The sequence below is a fragment of the Pan troglodytes genome, chromosome 7 (genome assembly GCF_028858775.2).
Source record: "Pan troglodytes isolate AG18354 chromosome 7, NHGRI_mPanTro3-v2.0_pri, whole genome shotgun sequence".
Classification (NCBI taxonomy): domain Eukaryota; kingdom Metazoa; phylum Chordata; class Mammalia; order Primates; family Hominidae; genus Pan; species Pan troglodytes.
Window position 1 is genome coordinate 20,445,047 of NC_072405.2, and position 20,677 is coordinate 20,465,723.

General features: G+C 43.6%; 1 protein-coding gene and 1 non-coding gene across 16 annotated transcripts in view; one reads left to right on the plus strand and one right to left on the minus strand.

Moving 5' to 3' along the window:
• The window catches only part of LOC100612345 (uncharacterized), an 84,620-nt gene that overhangs the window by 31,968 nt on the left and 31,975 nt on the right, over window positions 1-20,677 (plus strand). The gene's annotated exons all lie outside the window — the stretch shown is intronic.
• The window catches only part of LOC129135662 (uncharacterized), a 97,956-nt gene continuing 77,334 nt past the window's right edge, over window positions 56-20,677 (minus strand). For all 7 annotated transcript variants that reach the window (XR_010159171.1, XR_010159175.1, XR_010159174.1 and 4 more), the window contains 2 exons: window positions 3,385-3,933; window positions 56-3,200 (listed from right to left, as the gene is read on the minus strand). This is a non-coding gene — a transcript (uncharacterized LOC129135662). The remainder of the gene's footprint in view (window positions 3,201-3,384; window positions 3,934-20,677) is intronic.

Here is a 20,677-nt window from a genome sequence, read left to right on the forward strand (position 1 = left end):
CAAAATAACTAAGAGGGTACAGTTCAAATGTCTCATCATAAAAATGGTCAGTAAATGAGGGGATGGACATGTTTATTAGTTTGATCTAATCATCCCACATTGTATACACATATCAAAACATCACATAAATGTGTAGAATTATGATTTGTCAATTAAAATAACATTAGTTAAAAAAATAAGTAACTTGTTCAAAGCCCCAGTTGGGATTGATGGAGCCGGAATATGCACCAAGGCTGTTGCTCTCAGGCCCGCAGAGTCCTTGATCCACGAATGTTGAAGCCCTACCTGAGATTTCTACTGAGATCAGTGTAGGGATTCAATGTCTCAGAATCATCCCATCCTCCAGGGCCCACAAGTCCATGACCGCTGCCTCTACCCCCGACCCTACTGACCTGAAATGTGGCCCCTGCTTTCATTTCCAGGAGCATACAACACTTACACCAAGCATTGATGGGTTTTGTTGATTCCATTTGAGATGTGGGGCCGTGGAGAGGGTCCCATGATCCTTGCTTGGTGTTGGCCAACTCATTGACTTCTCTCATTTGACTTCACCCTTCCCTTTTCTACTCACCTCCTCTGTCATGGATTGCTCTGGGAATTCTGAGCCCTAGTTCCTTTATTTTGCAGATAACCTGCACTCTTCTCTGCAACAAATCCCAAAAGTATGTAGTTGAGCTGACTGCAAGGTGCTTGACACGCAAGAGATTCCATAAATGGGATTTGGCCTCTGGAAAGTGGTGGTAGTTCCAGATTTATGTGGATGTTACTTTGTATTTCCCTATAAAATATATTCTTTAAACTATCAAGCTCTTGGCTCCTGGATGCAGTCCGTTGCTGGTGGCAGTGGGCTGGGTACTGCCTCCGGGGAGAAATGCTGCCCACTTAGAGAAAGAGAAAATGGTTCTCTTTAAGAGGCGGAGGGAGGTTTCCAGTGCCAGTTTGTTTGGAGGCAAAATGGCTGTTGTATTAAAATTGCCCAAACTTGGGCTGGTGCCTTGTGTGTTTAGAGCTCAAAGCCACGATTGTTTTCTTTTTTTTTTTTTTTTTCTTTTTTTGGTGGTCGGTTTTCCATCCTATTGCTTGGCAGGTTTCTGCTAATAGCTTCGACCTCAAGAGTGCCAATATACAGACACTAATATCACCTACTATGTGTCAGTCTGTAGTGCCTACTATGTGCCAGGCATTGGAGATAATATAATGATGAACAAGATAAACATGGCACTTGGAAAAGAGAGTCTAGTTCCCACTCTCAGCCCACCCCAAAGAGAGGCCAGAATTGGGCTTCCAAAGATCTCAGATGTCCTTGCATCATCTCCCTGAAGAGGGCGGGTGAAGCTTTGGTGTCTGAAGAGAATTTGGCTGGACAATCCCCCAGGTTTGGAACGATGGGAAGGAGCTGCCATCTGTGTTTAAGGTGAGAAGCAGAGGAGTGGCTGGATGTCAGAGGAAGCCAAGATGAAGAGAAGGTTTTGTGAGTTCCTATGCATAGTGGAGACCTGTTACAGTGAGGGTCCCTGGGGCTGAGCCTGTGGGTCGGTGGAATGATGCTGTGAGGACGGTCTTGTTATAGCAGGTGGCCCAAAGAATGTTGACGGATCATGAGCAGCTGGAAGAATGGAGAGTTCGGGGGATGTAGTTCCTACCTGGCTTTCCAACAGTGTGTAAGCCCATGGAGAAGGGAAAGGAATGCTGGTAACGACAAGATTGCATTCTCCACCTGCCAGGCATCCAAGGACTCAGAGCAGATTTAACTGAAGTTACAGAAATAGGAATGCGACATTTCCTAAATTCGGGTGTGCTGGAGCAAAATGGATTCTCTCTCTAGTTTGTGGGGAAGGAGAATGCTAACAGACAAGACTCCAGGTTTTAGCTCTTAAACCTGGTGCCTAGAAATGCATTTTCTACTGGATGCAGACAGAAGCTCCATATAGACATATCCATCGCTGCATCTCTCATGCCTTGTGTTCTCCCTAATTTTCCCTTTTTAACCCACAGAGGAAGAAAGTTCCAGCATCACTTCTGGCCTCTCAAGACTGAGTTAGGTGGCCAGGTGGGGTTATTCATGCCTGTAATCTCATACTGAAGGGGTGGCCTGCCCGTCCACACCTGTGGGTATTTCTAGTCAGGTGGGATGAGAGACAGAAAAGAAATAAGACACAGAGACAAAGTATAGAGAAACAACAGTGAGCCCAGGGAACCGGCGCTCAGCATACCAAGGACCTGCAGTGGGACCCGTCTCTGAGTTCCCTCAGTTTTTATTGATTATTATCTTCATTATTTCAGCAAAAGGGAATGTAGTAGGAGGGCAGGGTGATAATAAGGAGAAGGTCGGCAACAAATATGTGAGCAACAGAATCTATGTCATAATGAAGTTCAAGGGAAGGTACTGTGACTGGACAGGCACGTAAGCCAGATTTATGTTTCTCTCCACCCAAACATCTCAGTGGAGTAAAGAATAACAAGGCAGCATTGCCGTAAACATGTCTCGCTTCCCACCATAGGGCAGTTTCTCCCATCTCAGAATTGAACAAATGTACATTTGGGTGTTATATAGAGACATTCAGTTCCCAGGGGCAGGCAGGAGACAGTGGTCTTCATCTTTCTCAACTGCAAGAGGCTTTCCTCTTTGACTAATCCACCTCAGCACAGACCCTTTATGGGTGTTGGGCTGGAGGACGGTCAGGTCTTTCTCATCCCACGAGGCCCTATTTCAGACTATCACATTGGGAGAAACCTTGGACAATACCCAGCTTTCAAGGGCAGAGGTCCCTGTGGCTTTCCACAGGGCACTGTGCCCCTGGTTTATTGAGACTAGAGAATGGCGATGACTTTTACCAAATAAACTGCTTGCAAACGTTTTGTTAACAAGGCACGTCCTGCACAGCCCTACATCCCTTAAACCTTGATTTCATACAACACATGCTTTTGTGAGCTCCAGGTTGGGTCGAAGTGGTTGGGGCAAAGTGGCTGCGGCAAATCTACAGATTAACAACATCTCAGCAAAGCAATTGTTTAAAGTACAGGTCTTTTTCAAAATGGAGTCTCTTATGTCTTCACTTTCTATGTAGACACAGTAACAGTCTGATCTCTCTTTCTTTTCCCTACATATCTCCCTTTTCGTTTTGACAAAACCACCATCATCATCATGGCCCCTTCTCGCTGGTCGCTGTCTTTCTGGAGCTGCTGGATATACCTGTAGACTAACAATAGAAAAGACAGACATACAAGGATTAATACAAAATTTGCAATAGTGGAATTTCCGGTAGTTTTAACCCAAGTGACAGTGGGCAAGAGGACGGTGTGGGTGCTGCGGCACCCGGGCAGTCTCCCACCTCCTTTGTCTCTTAGTTGCTGTTTCTCATAGTTTTCAGTCTTTCTCCTCACCTGCTCACTCGCGCCTTTTATCTCTTTGTCTCCCTTCTCTTACGGTCTCTCTCTCTCTCTTTTACACTCTCTCTCTCCCCAGTCTCACTTTCTGTGTCTGTCTCTGATCTCTGTCTCTTTTTCTTTCTCTTCCTCTCCCTGGCTCTCCACATGTGCCATTTTCTTGGTGGATGGCAACTTCATCTCTTCTGATATCACCATTTTGTTCGCCCTGCGAGTCGATGATGCACGATTGCGGGTTTTCTGCCTCTGCGGAGGCACTTTCATTTGCATCTCTGATGGGTTCATTGTAGAACTTCAAATGTCTAGTGGGTATCCAAACAGGAAGCTGATTTTCTCCTGGTGAAACACAAGCAAAACCTCTCCCCCATGTTATCACCTTACCTATTTCCCACGTTTTGTTTTGTTGTCTTTCCACCAAATCAGTTTTCCCTCATGTGGGCTGTTCTTTTCACCAGTAAAATGTTCTGCAGAAGTCAAATCAGTTTTCCCTCATGTGGGCTGTTCTTTTCACCAGTAAAATGTTCTGCAGAAGTAGTGGTCTGATTTCTATATATGTTTAGAAAATTTAAAGTATAGAGTGTTAGATTAAGTTGCATCTGGGGAGTGTTATACTCCTTACTGTCTTTTTCCTTTTTTTGTTTAACCAATTGAGCTTTGAGTGTTCTAAGCAGGACAGGTAAGATCTGCGTCTGGCACAGCCAGCCAGGTCTCCTTACCCTCTGCTTCCCTTTCTGCCTGTGACTGAATGGATATGTCAGGGTCTAGTAGAGGATCCAGGAAGAGGAAGCCTCATTAACTTCTATTCTGCAGCAATTGATGGCCACCCAACTTGAACAGTGGGGTTTTATCACCTCATGTACTAAGACCAGAGATAGCTGATGCCAAGGTTGGCTAAATTAGTAGCTTGAGATGTTAGGTTTTTCTTTTGAGGTTTCTATGCTGCTATTGTCTTCTGCTGTTGGTCACAGAGGCTGCCACAATCCGCATGTCAAGTCCTCATGTGACAACATCCAGAGACAGCAAGGAAGAGGTACAGTGTATTCCTGCATGTTTCTTAAAAAAATGTTTTTGATAGAGAATAATTGTACACATTTATGGGGTCCATGTGAGATTCTGGTACATGCATGCAATGTGTAATGATCAAATCAGGGTCTTTAGGATATTAATCTCCTCAAACATTGATCATTTCTTTGTGTTGCGAATATTTCAAATCTTATTGCTATTTAGAAATATACTATAAATCCATTTATCAGGATACAAAATCTTTGTACACAAATCAGTAGCAGTGCTATACGCCAACATCTATCAGGCTGAAAATCAAATCAAACCCTTTTATGATAGCTGTAAAATAAAATACTTACAATATACCTAACCAAGGAGGTGAAAGACCCCTACAAGGAAAACTACAAAACACTGTTGAGAGAAATCATAGGTGACACAAACAAATGGAAACACATTCCATGCTCATGAATGGGTAGACTCAATATTGTGAAAATGACCATATTGCCAAAAGCAGTCTAACAAATTCAATGCAATTCCTATCAATATACCATCATTATTCTTTATAGAACTAGAAAAAAATGCCAAAATTCATTTGGAACTAAAAAAGAGTCTGCATAACCAAAGCAAAACTAAGCAAAAAGAACCAATCTAGAGGCATCACATTACCCAACTTCAAACTATATTACAAGGCTATAGTCACCAAAACAGCATGGTGCTGGTATAAAAATAGGCACATGACCAATGGGACAGAGTAGAGAACCTAGAAATAAAGCCAAATACTTAACAGCCAACTGATCTTCGACAAAGTAAACAAAAACAAAGTAGGGAAAGTACACCCTATACAACAAATAGTGCTGGGATAATTGGCAAGCCACATGTAAAAGAATAAAACTGGATCCTCATCTCTCACATTATACAAAAATCAACACAAGATGGATCAAAGACTTAAATCTAAGATCTGAAACCATAAAAATTCTAGAAGGTAACATTGGAAAACGTTTCTACACATTGGCTTAGGCAAATAGTTCATGACCAAGAACCCAAAAGCAAATACAACAGAAACAAAGATAAATAGATGGGACTTAATTAAACTAAAAGCCTCCTGCACAGCATAGGAAATAATCAGCAGAGCAAACAGATCACCCACAGAGTAGGAGAAAATTTTCACAAACTGCATCTGACAAAGAACTAATGTCCATAATTTACAGGGAACTCTAATCGGCAAGAAAAAAAATAATCCCATCAAAAAGTGTGCTAAGGAAATGAATAGACAGTCCTCAAAAGAAGATATGCAAATGGCCAACAAACATATGGAAAAATGCTCAACATCACTAATTACCAGGGAAATGCAAATCAAAATCACAATGCAATACCACGTGTAAAATAAACAAAAATAGGGCCAGGCTCGGTGGCTCACGCCTGTAATCCCAGAACTTTGGGAGGCTGAGGTGGGCTGATCAGGAGGTCAGGAGTTTGAGACCAGCCTGACCACCATGGTGAAACCCAGTCTCTACTGAAAATACAAAAATTAGCCAGGCATGGTGGCGGTTGCCTGTAATCCCAGCTACTCAGGAGGCTGAGGCAGGAGAATTGCTTGAATCTGGGAGGCAGAGGTTACAGTGAGCTGATATTGCAGCACTGTACTCTAGCCTGGGCAACAGAGCGAGACTCCATCTCAAAAAAAAACAAAAAAACAAAAAAAGCAAAAATTGATGTTGGCACAGATGTGGTGAAAGAGAACGCTTTTACACTGATGGTGGGAATGTAAGCTAATACCACCACTATGGAAAGCAGTATGGAGATTCCTTAAAGAACTAAAAGTAGATCTATCATTTGATCCAGCAATCCCACTGCTAGGTATTTACCCAGAGGAAAAGAAGTCATTATATGAAAAAGATACTTTTGCACACATGTTTACAGCAGCAAAATTCACAGTTGCAAAACTATAGAACCAGCCCAAATGCCCACCAATGAATTAGTGGATAAAGAAAATGTGTTATATATGTATATATACACCATAGAATGCTACTTAGCCTTAAAAAAGAATGAAATACTGGTATTCATAGCAACCTGGATGGAGTTGGAGAACATTATTCTAAATGAAGTAACTCAGGAATGGAAAACCAGACATTGCATGTTCTCACTCGTAAGTGGGAGCTAAGCTATGATGATGCAAACGCACAAGAATGAAACAGTGGACTTTGGGGGCTCAGGGGGAAGGTGGGAGGGGTTGAGAGATAAAACACTATACATTGGGTAAACTGCTTTGGTGATGGGTATGCCAAAATTTCAGAGATCACCACTAAGGAACTTATCCGTGTAACCAAATACCACCTGTTCCCTAAAAACTATTGAAATTAAAAATATATATATACAATAAATTGTTATAGTCACTTTCTGTGATAATGAACACTAGATCTTATTCCTTCTATTATATATTTTTATACCCATTAATCAATCTCTTTTCAAACCCCTCCTATTCCCAGCCTCGGGTAACTATCATTCTACTCTTTATCTCCATGATATCAATTTTATATAGCTCCAGGGCACACAAGTCCATAACTGCGGCCTCTATCCCTGACCCTACTGACCTGAAACATGGCCCCCGCTTTGATTTCCAGGAGCATAAGCTGCTCATATAAGTGAGAACATGCAATAGTTTTCTTTCTGTGCATGGCCTAGTTCACCTAACATTATGACCTTTAATTCCATCCATTTAGCTGAAAATGACAGGATTTCATTCTTCTTTATGGCTGAATACTATTCTATTGTGCGCATATTCCCATTTTCTTTATCCATTTATCCATTGATTGACACTTAGATTGATTCCATATCTTGGCTATTGTAAATAGTGCTGCAGTAAATATGGGGGTACAGGTATCCCGTTGATACACTGATATCCTTTTTTTTGGATGTATAGCCAGGAGTGGGATTGCTGGATCATATGGTAGATCTGTTCTTAGTTTTTTGAGAAATCTCTGTACTTTTTTTTATAATGGCTGTACCAATTTACATTCCCACCAACAATATACAATAATTTTCCTTTCTTCACATGCTTGCCAGCATTTGTTGTGCTTTGTCTTTTTAATAATAGCCATTCTAAAAAGTGTGAGATGATATCTCATTGAGGTTTTGATTTGCATTTCCGTGATTAGTGACGTTGAATATTTTTTCATAAACTTGGTGATTTGTATATCCTCTTTTGAGAAATGTATATTTTTTGATAGTTTCTTTTGCTGTGCAGAAGCTCTTCCATTTAATTAGATCCTATTTGTCAATTTTTGCTTTTGTGGCAATTGTGTTTGGCATCTTCACCATGAACTCTTTGCCCATCACTATGTACTGGGTGGTATTGCCTAGGTTGTCTTCCAGCGTTTTTATAGTTATGGGTTTTACATTTAAGTCTGTAGGCCATTTTGAGTTAATTTTTGTGTATGGTGTAAGAGAGGGGTGTTGTCTTTTCACTCTGTTGATTGTTTTATTTGACATGCAGAAGGTACTTAGTTTAATATAATCCCATTCGTCTGTTTTTGTTGCTTGTACTTTTTAAGTGTTAGCCATACAATGTTTGTTCTCCAACGTTTCTCCTGTGTTTACTTCTAGTAGTTTTATACTTGTGGCTGTTACATTTAAATTTTTAATCTATTTTGAGTTTATTTTTGTAAGTGATGAGAGATAAGAGTCTAGTTTTATTCTTCTGTGTTTGGATATCTAGTTTTCCTGGCACCATTTAATGAAGAGGGTGTCCTTTATTCAATGTATGTTCTTGACAGCTTACTTGAAAATCAGTTAGCTGTAAATATGTGGATTTATTTCTGGGTTCTTTAGTCTGTTTCCTTTGTTTTCATGTCTGTTTTAATACCAATACACGCTGTTTTGGTTACTATAGCTTTGCAGTAAGTATATATTTATGTGTGTGTGTGTGTATATATATATATTTTTTTTTCTTTTTTTTTTTTTGAGACGGAGTCTCGCCTTGTCACTCAGGCTGGAGTGCAGTGGCTCATTGCAAGCTCCGCCTCCCAGGTTCATGCCGTTCTCCTGCCTCAGCCTCCCGAGTAGCTGGGACTACAGGTGCCCACCACCACGCCCGGCTAATTTTTTGTTTTTTTTTTTTTTTTAGTACAGACGGGGTTTCACCATGTTAACCAGGATGGTCTCGATCTCCTGACCTCGTGATCCAGCCACCTTGGCCTCCCCAAGTGCTGGGATTACAGGCGTGAGCCACCGCGCCCGGCCGAGCTTTTATCATTGTTAACCCACCCAGCAGTGGGAGCCATTGAAAGTTGAGTGATCTGTTTGGATGCACATTCTGAAGTGATTGCTTTGGTCCCTGTGAGGAGTGCAGATCGTCACAGGGCCAGGGAAAAGCAGAGGCCAGTCTGGAGACATTTGCAGTCAAACAGCTGGAGGTGATGGTGGCTTGGTTTATGGTGGTGTCAGGAGAGTGGCTGAGCAGTGAAGGATATGAGAAAGATTTAGGAGGTAAAACCCACGTGACTTGGTCACTGAATGTGGGTTGTGTGGGCTGGAGGGAAGGTAAGAAAGAACGAGAAGAAAAACATATGCAGGTGGGCCCTCCAGCCTAAGGTTACTTGAGGTCCCTTTGTGAAGAGGAATGTTTGTGTTGATGATGAAGATGTCCAGACATTGAAAGGCCATTTGCAGGACTTTTTTTTTTTTTTTTTTTAACAGCCAACAACTTCTCCTTCCCTGTGCCCTAAATATATGAAATGTTTTTTGACCTAATTTATCACAGAGGGATGGACGTTCATTTGCTTTCATGAGAAATGCAGCATGCCATTAAGAAAGCATATGAAATTAATCTGGATTGCTGGGAGGGAGTTAAATCTGTTTAGATGTGCACCAGTGTTACTATAATAGTTTGGTCTAAACCCATTTCTGGCCTGCGGCTGCAGGAGGTTGACTCCCAGCTTGCTTTCATTTGAAAGATCCCAGCAACAAGCACATTTGGCATTTCCAGCCAAACCCACTTTGTGCAGCGAAGGAAAAGTTGAGGAGTGCCTCTGTTGTTTTCCCCCAAATCATTTGGCAGAAATGTGGCTGGGAGCTTCATTGCTGATTTTTTCAGTTTTAATATTGCTGTGGAAAGCCTGTACCAACACTCAGCCATGTTATTCATCCACAGCTCCAGTCTGGGCTGTGATTTGTTTTTCCTTTGCGTGACACAACCTTATTTTCCATTAAGACTCAATGCAAATATACACTCATGCACCATCACCATCACTCCCCCTGATTGGAGGAGGGAAGTCAATGGAGTGATTCTAGTTTGTTGTTCATATCGGAGGGTTTTATTTATTTATTTTGAGAGGGAACCTCTCACTGTCACCAGGCTGAGTGCAGTGGCGCGATCTCGGCTCACTGCAACCTCTGACTCCCTGGTTCAAGCGATTCTCCTGCCTCAGCCTCCCGAGTAGCTGGGCTTACAAGCAAGTGCCACCACGCCCAGCTAATTTTTTGTATTTTTAGTAGAGACGGGGTTTCACCGTGTTAGCCAGGATGGTCTTGATCTCCTGACCTCGTGATCCATCCGCCTCGGCCTCCCAAAGTGCTAGGATTATAGGCGTGAGCCACTGCGCCTGGCCTGGAGTTGTTTTTAAAAGCACATTTCTCTCAAATTAACTCCAGGGTGTCCCACTGTGACTAGGGCAATGGTTTGGATTTTCTGGAGGTGGAAAGTCAAACTTCAAATAGAATTTGGAGGCTGCCACTGTGGCTCATGCCTGTAATCCCAGTACTTTGGGACGCTGATGTGGGTGGATCATTTGAGGCCAGAAGTTCGATACCAACCTGGGCAACATGACGAGGCCTCGTTTCTACTAAAAATACAAAAATTAGCTAGGCGTGGTGGTACATGCCTCTAATCCCAGCTACTTAGGAGGCTGAGGCAGGAGTTATCGCTTGAACCTGGGAGGCAGAGATGTCCTGTGTCCAAACCCCATGCGGCGTATCAGCTGGCTGAAGATAAAATCGGTCACGCTGTGTTGGGATTGGGGTTGCTGTTATCATACCTCATCCCCACCCCTGCTAGGCATCCACAAATAGTCATCTTCAATGAGACGTCCCTCCTGCCCCTGGCTGCCTTATTTCATCTGCACCCAATCGTATCCATTGCTTGTCAGTGGGTCTCAACCTTGGCTGCACCTTGGAATCTCCTGGGGAGATGAGACAATACCAAGACTGTCTCTCATTCAGCATGATGTTTCCAAGGTCCATCCACATGTAGTAGGTGCCAGTACTTCTACTGTATGGATACAGCACATTTTGTTTATTCAGACATCAACCAAATGGCCAGCTTGGTTGTTGCCACCTTTTGGTTATTATATATATTACATGATTCCATTTATGTGAAAGGTCCAGAACTGGGAAATCTATAGAGGCAGAAAGCAGGTAAGTGGTTGCCAGGAGCTGGGGGAAAGGGGAGGGGATGGAGAGTGCTTGATGGATACAGGGTTATTTTTTGGGGGGGTGGGGGGTGTTAATGAAAATGTTTTGGAACTAGACAGAGATGATGATTGCTTAACATTGTGAATGTATTTAATGATACTGAAGTGTATGGTTTCACACAGGGACTTGTATGTTATGTGAATTTTGCCTCATTAAAAAAATAATGCTAGGAGCAATGGCTCATGCCTGTAATCCCAGCACTTTGGGAGGCCAAGGCGGGCGGATCACAAGAGGTTGGGAGTTCAAGACCTGCCTGGCCAACATGGTGAAACCCTATCTCTATTAAAAATACAAAAATTAGCTAGTCATGGCGGTGCACGCCGGTAATCCCAGCTACTCAGAAGGCTGAGGTAGGAAAATGGGTTGGAAACCAGGAGGCAGAGGTTGCAGTGAGCTGAGATCACACCACTGCACTCCAGCCTGGGTGACAGAACAAGATTCCGTCTCAAACACACACACACACACACAAAATACTGATGCCCATGTTTCATCCCCAAGAGATTCTGTAATAATTGATCTGGGTTGTAGAGCCTGGGCACTGGGTTTTTAAAATCTCCCCAGCTGATTCTGACGTGCAGCTGTGGTTGAGAATCTGCTTGTGGAATGAACTTGTTCATGTTTTACTTGTGTTGTTTTCTAGCCTGCCTTTGACTTTCAGTTTCCCTTCACGTCTTTGGCTGGTAATTTTTACAATGCAGTCTAACAACCAGCTGCCTCAAAATGCACTGGGATCCCTCGTAACCAGGTAGCTCCCCATCTCCAACTCTGACCTGCCAAGTCAGAATCTTGTGGGTGGGGCCGAGGACTGTACATATTGAAACAGGCAGTGACCTAGGAACTATTTCTGAACACCCCTATGTTTGCCCTGTATTTGCCCTTTCCTTTCACGTTTGGACCCCTTTGTGTGCTGACCACTGGGCTGTTTCACGTGGACATAACATAAAAAAGGCAGGCCAGGTGCAGTGGCTCATGCTTGTAATCCTAGCAGTTTGGGAGGCTGAGGTAGCCGAATCACTTGAGGCCAGGAGTTCAAGATCTGCCTGGCCAACATGAGTAAACCCCGTCTCTACCCAAAATATGAAATTAGCTGGGTGTGGTGATGCACGCCTTTGATCCCAGCTACTCAGGAGGCTGAGGCTGGAGAATCCTTTGAGCCCAGGAGGCAGAGACTGCAGTGAGCCGAGATCGCATCATTGCACTCCAGCCTGGGTGACAGAGTGAGACTCTTAAAAAAAAAAAAAACAAAAGGAAAAAAAAAAGACAGAGATGATCCTTCCTTTGTGGAGCTCTCAGTAAAACAAGAAAGCTCATGATGTCCTCGCATTTGTCCGAAATCCATTTGGTACATGTAGCTGGGGTCACGTGCTTGACATGCCTATTGAAAGCTTCTGGGTAGGAAGAGAACAATCATCACAGCATCACAGCCTGGCATAACTGTCTCCCAGGACAGGTCTCCCTGGGGAGACTGAGACCATAACTCTGAAATCACAGCTTGAATCCAAGTTCTACATTTCCCTCAGTAATGTACATGATGTAAGTTTTTATATTAGTTATCTATTGCTGTGCAACAATATTACTGCAAACTTTGTGGCTTGAGACAGCACACAGTTATCACTACATGGTTTCTGTGGTTCAGGAATCCAGGCGTGACTCAGCTGGGTTCAGTGCAAGGCTGCAGCCATAGTGCCAGCCAGGGCTCGGTACTCATCTGAAGGCTTGACTGGTGATTGATCTGCTTCCCATCTCATCTGGTTGTTGGCAGCATTCAGTTCCTTGCAGGCTGCTGGACTCAGGGCCCCAGTTTCTTGCTGCCCTCAGCTTCTTGCCACATGGGCCTCTCCATCTGGCTGCTCATGACATGGCAGCTTGCATCTTCAAAGCCAGCAAGACAGACAGCCTCCTGGCAAGACAACTTAACGTCCTATCTAAGGTAATCACTACATCCCATCACCTCTGCCATATTCTCTTGGTTACAAGAAAGTCATAGGCCCCTTTGTCAGATGAATAGATTGCAAAAATTTTCCCCCATTCTGTAGGTTTCCTGTTCACTCTGATGGTAGTTTCTTTTGCTGTGCAGAAGCTCTTTAGTTTAATTGGATCACATTTGTCAATTTTGGCTTTTGTTGCCATTGCTTTTGGTGTTTTAGACATGAAGTCCTTGCCCATGCCTATGTTCTGAATGGTATTGCCTAGGTTTTCTTCTAGGGTTTTTATGGTTTTAGGTCTAACGTTTAAGTTTTTAATCCATCTTGAATTAATTTTAGTATAAGGTGTAAGGAAGGGATCCAGTTTCAGCTTTCTCCATGTGGGTAGCCAGTTTTCCCAGCACCATTTATTAAATAAGGAATCCTTTCCCCATTTCTTGTTTTTGTCAGGTTTGCCAAAGATCAGATAGTTGTAGATGTGTGGCATTATTTCTGAGGGCTCTGTTCTGTTCCATTGGTCTATTTCTCTGTTTTTGTACTAGTACCATGCTGTTTTGGTTACTGTAGCCTTGTAGTATAGTTTGAAGTCAGATAGTGTGATGCCTCCAGCTTTGTTCTTTTGGCTTAGGATTGACTTGGCAATGTGGGCTCTTTTTTGGTTCCATATGAACTTTAAAGTAGTTTTTTCCAATTCTGTGAAGACAGTCATTGGTAGCTTGATGGGGATGGCATTGAATGTATAAATTACCTTGGGCAGTATGGCCATTTTCACGATATTGATTCTTCCTACCCATGAACATGGAATGATCTTCCATTTGTTTGTATCCTCTTTTATTTCGTTGAGCAGTGGTTTGTAGTTCTCCTTGAAGAGCTCCTTCACATCCCTTGTAAGTTGGATTCCTAGGTATTTTATTCTCTTTGAAGCAATTGTGAATGGGAGTTCACTCATGATTTGGCTCTCTGTTTGTCTGTTATTGGTGTATAACAATGCTTGTGATTTTTGCACATTGATTTTGTATCCTGAGACTTTGCTGAATTTTGGTATTTTTAGTAGAGATGGGGTTTGCTTAACGCAGCCCCCAGTCACATACTCCCTGCTTGATCAATCGATCATGACCCTCTCATGCAGACCCCCTTAGAGTTGTGAGCCCTTAAAAGGGACAGGAACTGTTCACTTGGGGAGCTGGGGTGTTGGAGATGTGCGCCACCACGCCCAGCTAATTTTTGTATTTTTAGTAGAGACGGGGTTTCACCATGTTGGTTGGCTAGGATAGTCTAGATCTCTTGACCTCATGATTCACCCACCTCAGCCTCCCAAAGTGCTGGGATTACAGGCGTGAGCCACTGCACCCAGCCCAGAGAAGGATTTTCATACTTGCTTCGCAGCCTCCTGCAACCTACACCAGCACCAGGCTCTCACCACCTGTGGGCTGCGCTCATCTGTGATCATCTCTCCCCAGGCCTGCTGTTCCTCGAGAAAGGAAGTTGTAATGGACAAAATTCTAGGACAGCCCCCAAGAGACCCACTCCCTTATATCTGCTCCTTGTATCATCTCCTCTTCCTGAGTGTGTGCAGAGCTTGTGATTTGGCCAAGGGGAAGGAATTTTGCAAATGTGATTAAGGTCACACTTGCTTTGTTAAGCACATTTGCTCAGCTGACTTTGAGTTCATCCAAAGCAGGATGATCTTAGGTGGTCCTTTTAAAGGTGAAGTTTCAGAGATTCAACCTTAGCCTCCAAGGAGACACAAATGGCCATGCTGTGAGCTGTCTTTTGAGGTGGCAGCTCTAGGAGCTGAGGGCCTTCGTTCAACAATTGCCAGAAATTGAATTCATTCCACAAACTGAATAAGCTTGGAAGAGGACCCTGAGCATCTGATGAGACCCCAGCTCCAGCTGACACTCTGGTTGCAGTATTGTGACCCCGAATAGAAGACCCAGTTAAACCCTGCCCATGAAAACAGATAATAACTGAGTGGTGTTTTAAGCTGCTCAGTTTGCACTGGTAAATCCACAAACAGGAAAGTAATATAGAAGTTAAGTGGGCCGGGCGTGGTGTCTCATGCCTGTAATCTCAACACTTTGGGAGGCTAAGGCGGGTGGATCACGAGGTCAAGAGATCGAGACCATCCTGGCCAACATGGTGAAACCCTGTCTCTACTAAAAATACAAAAATTAGCCAGGCGTGGTGGCACGCACTTGTAGTCCCAGCTACTCAGGAGGCTGAGGCAGGAGAATCAGTTGAACCCAGGAGGTGGAGGTTGCAGTGACCCGGGACCATGCCACTGCACTCCAATCTGGGCAACAGAGAGAGACTCCATCTCAAAAAAAAAAAAAAAAAAAAAAAGAAGTAGTTAAACGAATACTTTTGACTGTTGATGGAAGTTGCTTTCATTCCCTCTTACTTAATCATCTTTATCTTAGCCCTGAAAGAAAGATGCTTTAACTCCATTTGTAACAAGTGAGTCTGAGGCTCAGGAAAGTGATAGAATTTAGCAAAGTCCACCTTGCTACCTGGTGGCCCCAGCTAGAACTCAGCCCCAGGTCCATATACCTAAAGTCATTACAACATCCACTAAAATTTTGCCCCTCTCTCCAGGCCTTTCTCATTAGAAGCCTGTTCCTTCAGAGATAGATCCCAACCCAGTGTTACAAGGTACTGAACTCTGATTTTCACAAAATAGAGTAACTACCCTCCAAAATTAATAACTATTTTTGAGCCGGGCATGGTGCCTCACGCCTGTAATCCCAGCACTTTGGGAGGCTGAGGTGGGTGGATCATGAGGTCAAGAGATCGGGAGCATCCTGGCCCACATGGTAAAACCCCATCTCTACTAAAAATACTAAAATTAGCTGGTAGTGGTGGCAGGTGTCTGTAATCCCAGCTACTAGGGAGGCTGAGGCAGGAGAATCGCTTGAACCCAGGAGGCAGAGGTTGCAGTGAGCCAAGATTGCACCCACTGCACTCCAGCCTGGCAACAGAGCAAGACTCCATCTCAAAAATTTAAAAAATCTATTTTTGAGTCCTTATGTGTCAACCACTGGGCTATCCCAACACCAATATATATTATGATTATGATTATTTTTTCCATTTTATTTATGAGGAAACCAACACATAGAAAGGTAAAGGAACTTGCCAAAGGTGACGGTCACACAGCCAAAGAGCTGTGGAAGCAGCACAGGAATCCCAGCAAACTCACAGCCAAGCTCTGCTTTTCACCTTCACGTCATACTGTCCTCAGACTAAAACCCTAACTCTGACCTTCCAAATCAAAAATCATACTCGAGGCTGGGCGTGGTGACTCATGCCTGTCATCCGAGCACTTTGGGAAGCCAAGGTGGGTGGATCATTTGAGGTCAGGAGTTCAAGACCAGCCTGGCTAACATGGTGAAATCCTGTCTTTACTAAAGTACAAAGATTAGCCAGACAGCAGTGGCATGGTCCTGTAATCCAAGCTACTCAGTAAGGAGGAGAATTGCTTGAGTCTGGGAGGCAGATGTTTCAGTGAGCTGAGATTGCACCACTGCACTCTAGTCTGGGTGACAGAGTGAGACACTTTCTCAAAAACAAGCAAACAAATACGTCACTGCATGGAGCCACTGAGATTTGGGGATTGTTGTTACTGCACCAGAACCCAAATCATCCTGACCACTAGACTGTCCTAACTAGGGTTTCTTACCAAAAGCAAAGGCATTTTTAAAGTTCATGACGTTTCAACAAAAGAGCACATACCAATATCTGTCACTTTGTCAGGCTAACAAACCCAACCAAAGCCAACAGCCAGAAGTTAAAAGAAACAGATCATTAGGTTGAAAACAGAACTGTCAAAACAGGCACAATTGACTTCATTTAGTGATTGCAAAGAACATCAGGTAAGACACAGGTGTGGTCATATCATTTATCACATGCTTAATTGCACATGTTTGACTAAGAAAAACACAAAGTATTTAAGCTCATCTGTAGTTCAAAGTGCCTATCTGTGTATTTATCCATTCATCCTGATTTGTTTATTGAGCAACTCTTTTGTGCCAGGCACTGTGCTGGGTGCTGGTAATGCAATGATGAAGATGGCAGGCATGGCTCTGCCCTCCAGGAGTTTCTAGGATATGGAGGGAGACAAACAAAAAAATAAATCCATGAAAGAAGTATTGGTGGAACCTGCCCCCAATATTTCAACATAGGTTCTTTCTATTTTCCATAAGTGTCAGCCAGCTGAGCAATAAAGAGAGACACTACAAAGAGAGACATTTTACAGCTGGACCACTGGGGGTGACATTACATGTTGGTAGGACCGTGATGCCCCCTGAGTCTCAGACCAGCAAGTTTTTATTAAGGGTTGCAAAAGGGGAAGGGGTGTAAGAACAGGGAGTAGGTACAAAGATCACATGCTTCAAAGGGCAAAAAGCAGAACTACTACTAAGGGTCTAACAAAGATTACATGCTTCTGAGGGAACAGGACAAAGGGGAAAAGCAGAACTACTGATAAGGGTCCAGCAAAGATCACAAAGCAAGGCCAAAAGCAGAACGACTGATATGGTTCTATGTTCATCGGTGCACGTATTGTCTTGATAAACATCTTAAACAATAGAAAATGGGGTTCGAGAGCAGAGAACCAGTCTGACCACAAATTTACCAGGGTGGAGTTTTTGCCCACCCTATTAAGCCTTTGGGTACTGCAGGAGACCAGGGCGTATCTCAGTCCTTATCTCAACTGCATAAGACAGACATTCCCAGAGCAGCCATTTATAGACCTCACCCCAGGAATGCATTCCGTTCCCAGGGTTTTAATGTTTATATTCCTTGCTAGGAAAATAATTTAGAGGTATCTCTCCTACTTGCACATCCATTTATAGACTCTCTGCAAGAAGAAACATATGGCTCTTTTTGCCCGACCCTACAGGCAGTCAGACCTTATGGTTTTCTTCCCTTGTTCCCTAAGAATCACTGTTATTCTCTTCTTTTTCAAGGTGCACTGATTTCATATTGTTGAAACACACGTTTTACAATCAAGTTGTACAGTGAACACAATTATCACAGTGGTCCTGAGGTGATGTACATCCTCAGCTTATGAATATAACAGGATTAAGAGATTAAAGCAAAGACAGGCATAAGAAATTATAAAAGTTTTATCTGGGAACTGATAAATGTCCATGAAATCTTCACAATTTCTGTTCCTCTGCCACGGCTCTAGCCATTCCCTCCATTTGGAGTCCCTGACTTCCCAAAACAAGAAATAATAAGAGGTTAAGGTGGAGAAGAGCAGGGAAGTCCACTTTATAAAGGGGTCAGGAAAGAGCTGTCTGTGGAAGCACCATTTTAGCTGAGACCTAAAGGATGGTCTAATTTGGGAAGGTGCAGAGGAAAATCATTCCAGGCTGAAGCAGCAAGTGCAAAGGCCCTGTTGTGGAGAAAGGTTTGAAAGTCCAAGAAAACAAAGGAGGCCAGAGTGGCTGAAACAGAGTAGGCCAAGGGGAAGAGATAGGAGAGGGCTGGAGAGGTGGCAGGAACAGGCATAAGACTCGGGGTCTCGATTTTATTCTATGTGCCATGGGCAGGAAAGGCAGAGGATGAGACTCAATGGACAGCTTAAGATCACTGAAGCTGCCAGGTAGGAAATGGATTCCTGAGCATGGGGAGAAGGTGCATAGGACCAATTAAGACCAGTTAGGAGGCTGCTGCTGTAGCCCAGCTGAGATAGCAGTGTCCTAGGCAAAGATAACTACAGTGAAGCTAGAGAGAGTGGACAAGTTGGATAAAGTTTAGAATCGCAGGACTTGCTGACTGGAGAAGAGGGCAAAAGCAGAGTTAGCACAAGTGAGTTATGACCAACTTGAGCAGCTCAGCAGGGGGTGGTGCCATTTACAGAACAGAGATGGCATGGACAGAGCCCATGGAGAAGGAGGAGGAAAAAGAGAGTTTGGCTTTGGGTTTTTTTTTAAGGCAGGGTCTGGCTCTGTCACCCAGACCGAAGTGCAGTGGTGTGATCATAGCTCTTTGCAGCCTCAAACTCCTGGGCTCAAGTGATCCTCCTGCCTCAGCCTCCCAAGTAGTAGGATTACAGATCCTACAGATGCACTTCACCATGCCTAGCTAATTTTTTTTTTTTTTTTTTTTTTTTCTAGATAGGGAGCCTCACTGTGTTTTCCAGGCTGGCTTCAAACTCCTGGCCTCAAGGAATCCTCCCACCTCTGCCTCCCATAGCACTGAGATTACAGCCATTACCTACTACTCCAAGCCATGAGTTTCACTTTGGTTGTCACAAGGTTGAAGCGTTCATGAGTTGACAAGTGGAAAAAACAAGAAAGAAGTTGAGTGTTTAAGACTGCTGTTTGAAGTATAAGTCTAGTCTCAAGACAAAAGTTCAGGACTCATCAGCTGAGAAATCGCACTGAAAATTATGCAAATGAATGAGCTTAGCTAGCAAACAAGTCCAGAGAGAGCAGCACTGGGCCATGCAGCTGGCCTAATGCCACCCCACTCCTCCCAATCCCTGTGTTATGCTGGAGAGGGTTCAGCCTCTGGTGAGTTTCACCAAACCCCCACATCTCTTTCTTCTGAGACCTTCTCTAAAATCCCCTCTTTTATACTTAGTGAAATGGGATTCTCTTTTTCCCATCCAGCTTAAGCAAAAACTTTTGACTATGAGAAGAATGAGGATGCATTTAGTATCTGTTCTGCACAGCTAATTCCATCCAAGATTTCTCATTATTCATGCTTGGCAGTCTCATTTTCTCTTTTGCCTCTCAGAGCACAGTCGTAGCCTTAATTACTGAGGTTTTCACCCTTCTAACACCAGCGATTTCCCCCATCTCAGTTCTCAGGAAGTTCTGTTTGCAGAATTATCTCCTGAATCCTCACCTGGAGATAGAAATTGTTCTCTGTGGCCGTGTCTTCCCCTCTAATTCTTATCAAAAAACACAGTGATCTCTGTGCATCAAATATTAAACTCAAGCTTAACAGATCATGCTTCTGGCTTCTCTCTCTCTCTGGCCTGTGGGTTAACAGGTTTGCAACCGTTGCAGAGAAGACACCAAATTCTCAGGAGGCCAGAGTTTCCAAGGGTGCTGGTCACTCTTGCTCTCTTTCTCCTGCTCAAAATTCAGCACTAGAGAATGTTATACCATTGCACCTGCAGAAGAGTTTATCTGACTCTAGAGACTACAGAGGAGAGAGAAGGACAAACTAACAGGCATTCAGAAAATGGCTACTACAATGGGGAAGAAAATGAAAGTCAAACCAAACAAGCAATGGTCAAAAAAAAAAAAAAAATCTAGAGGGCAGCTGCAGTGGCTCACACGTGTAATCCCAGCACTTTGGGAGGCCCAGGCAGGTGGATCACTTGAGATCCGGAGTTCGAGACCAGCCTGGGCAACATAGTGAAATCACATATCTACTAAAAATACAAAAATTAGCCAGGTGTGGTGGCGGGCACCTGTAATCTCAGCATTTTGAGAGGCTGAGGTGGGTGGATCACCTGATGTCAGGAGTTTGAGACCAGCCTGGCCAACATGGTAAAACCCTATTTCTATTAAAAAAATACAAAAATTAGCCAGGTGTGATGGCAGGTACCTGCAATCCCAGCTACTTGGGAGGCCGAGTCAGGAGAATTGCTTGAACCCAGGAGGCAGAGGTTGCAGTGAGCAAAGATTGCACCACTGCACTCCAGCCTGGGCAACAGTGAGACTTTGTCTCAAAAAAAAAAAAAAAAAAAAAAAAAACCTAGAGATGTCCATCCAGGCTGAAGAGAATATTCCAGAGCAGAGGTGGGGACACTATGGCCCATGGGCCAAATCTGACCTGCCTGCACATGTTTTTGTCAATAAAGTTTTATTGAAACACAGCCATGCACATTTGCTACATATTGTCTATGGCTGCTGGATTAGGCTGTTCTCTCA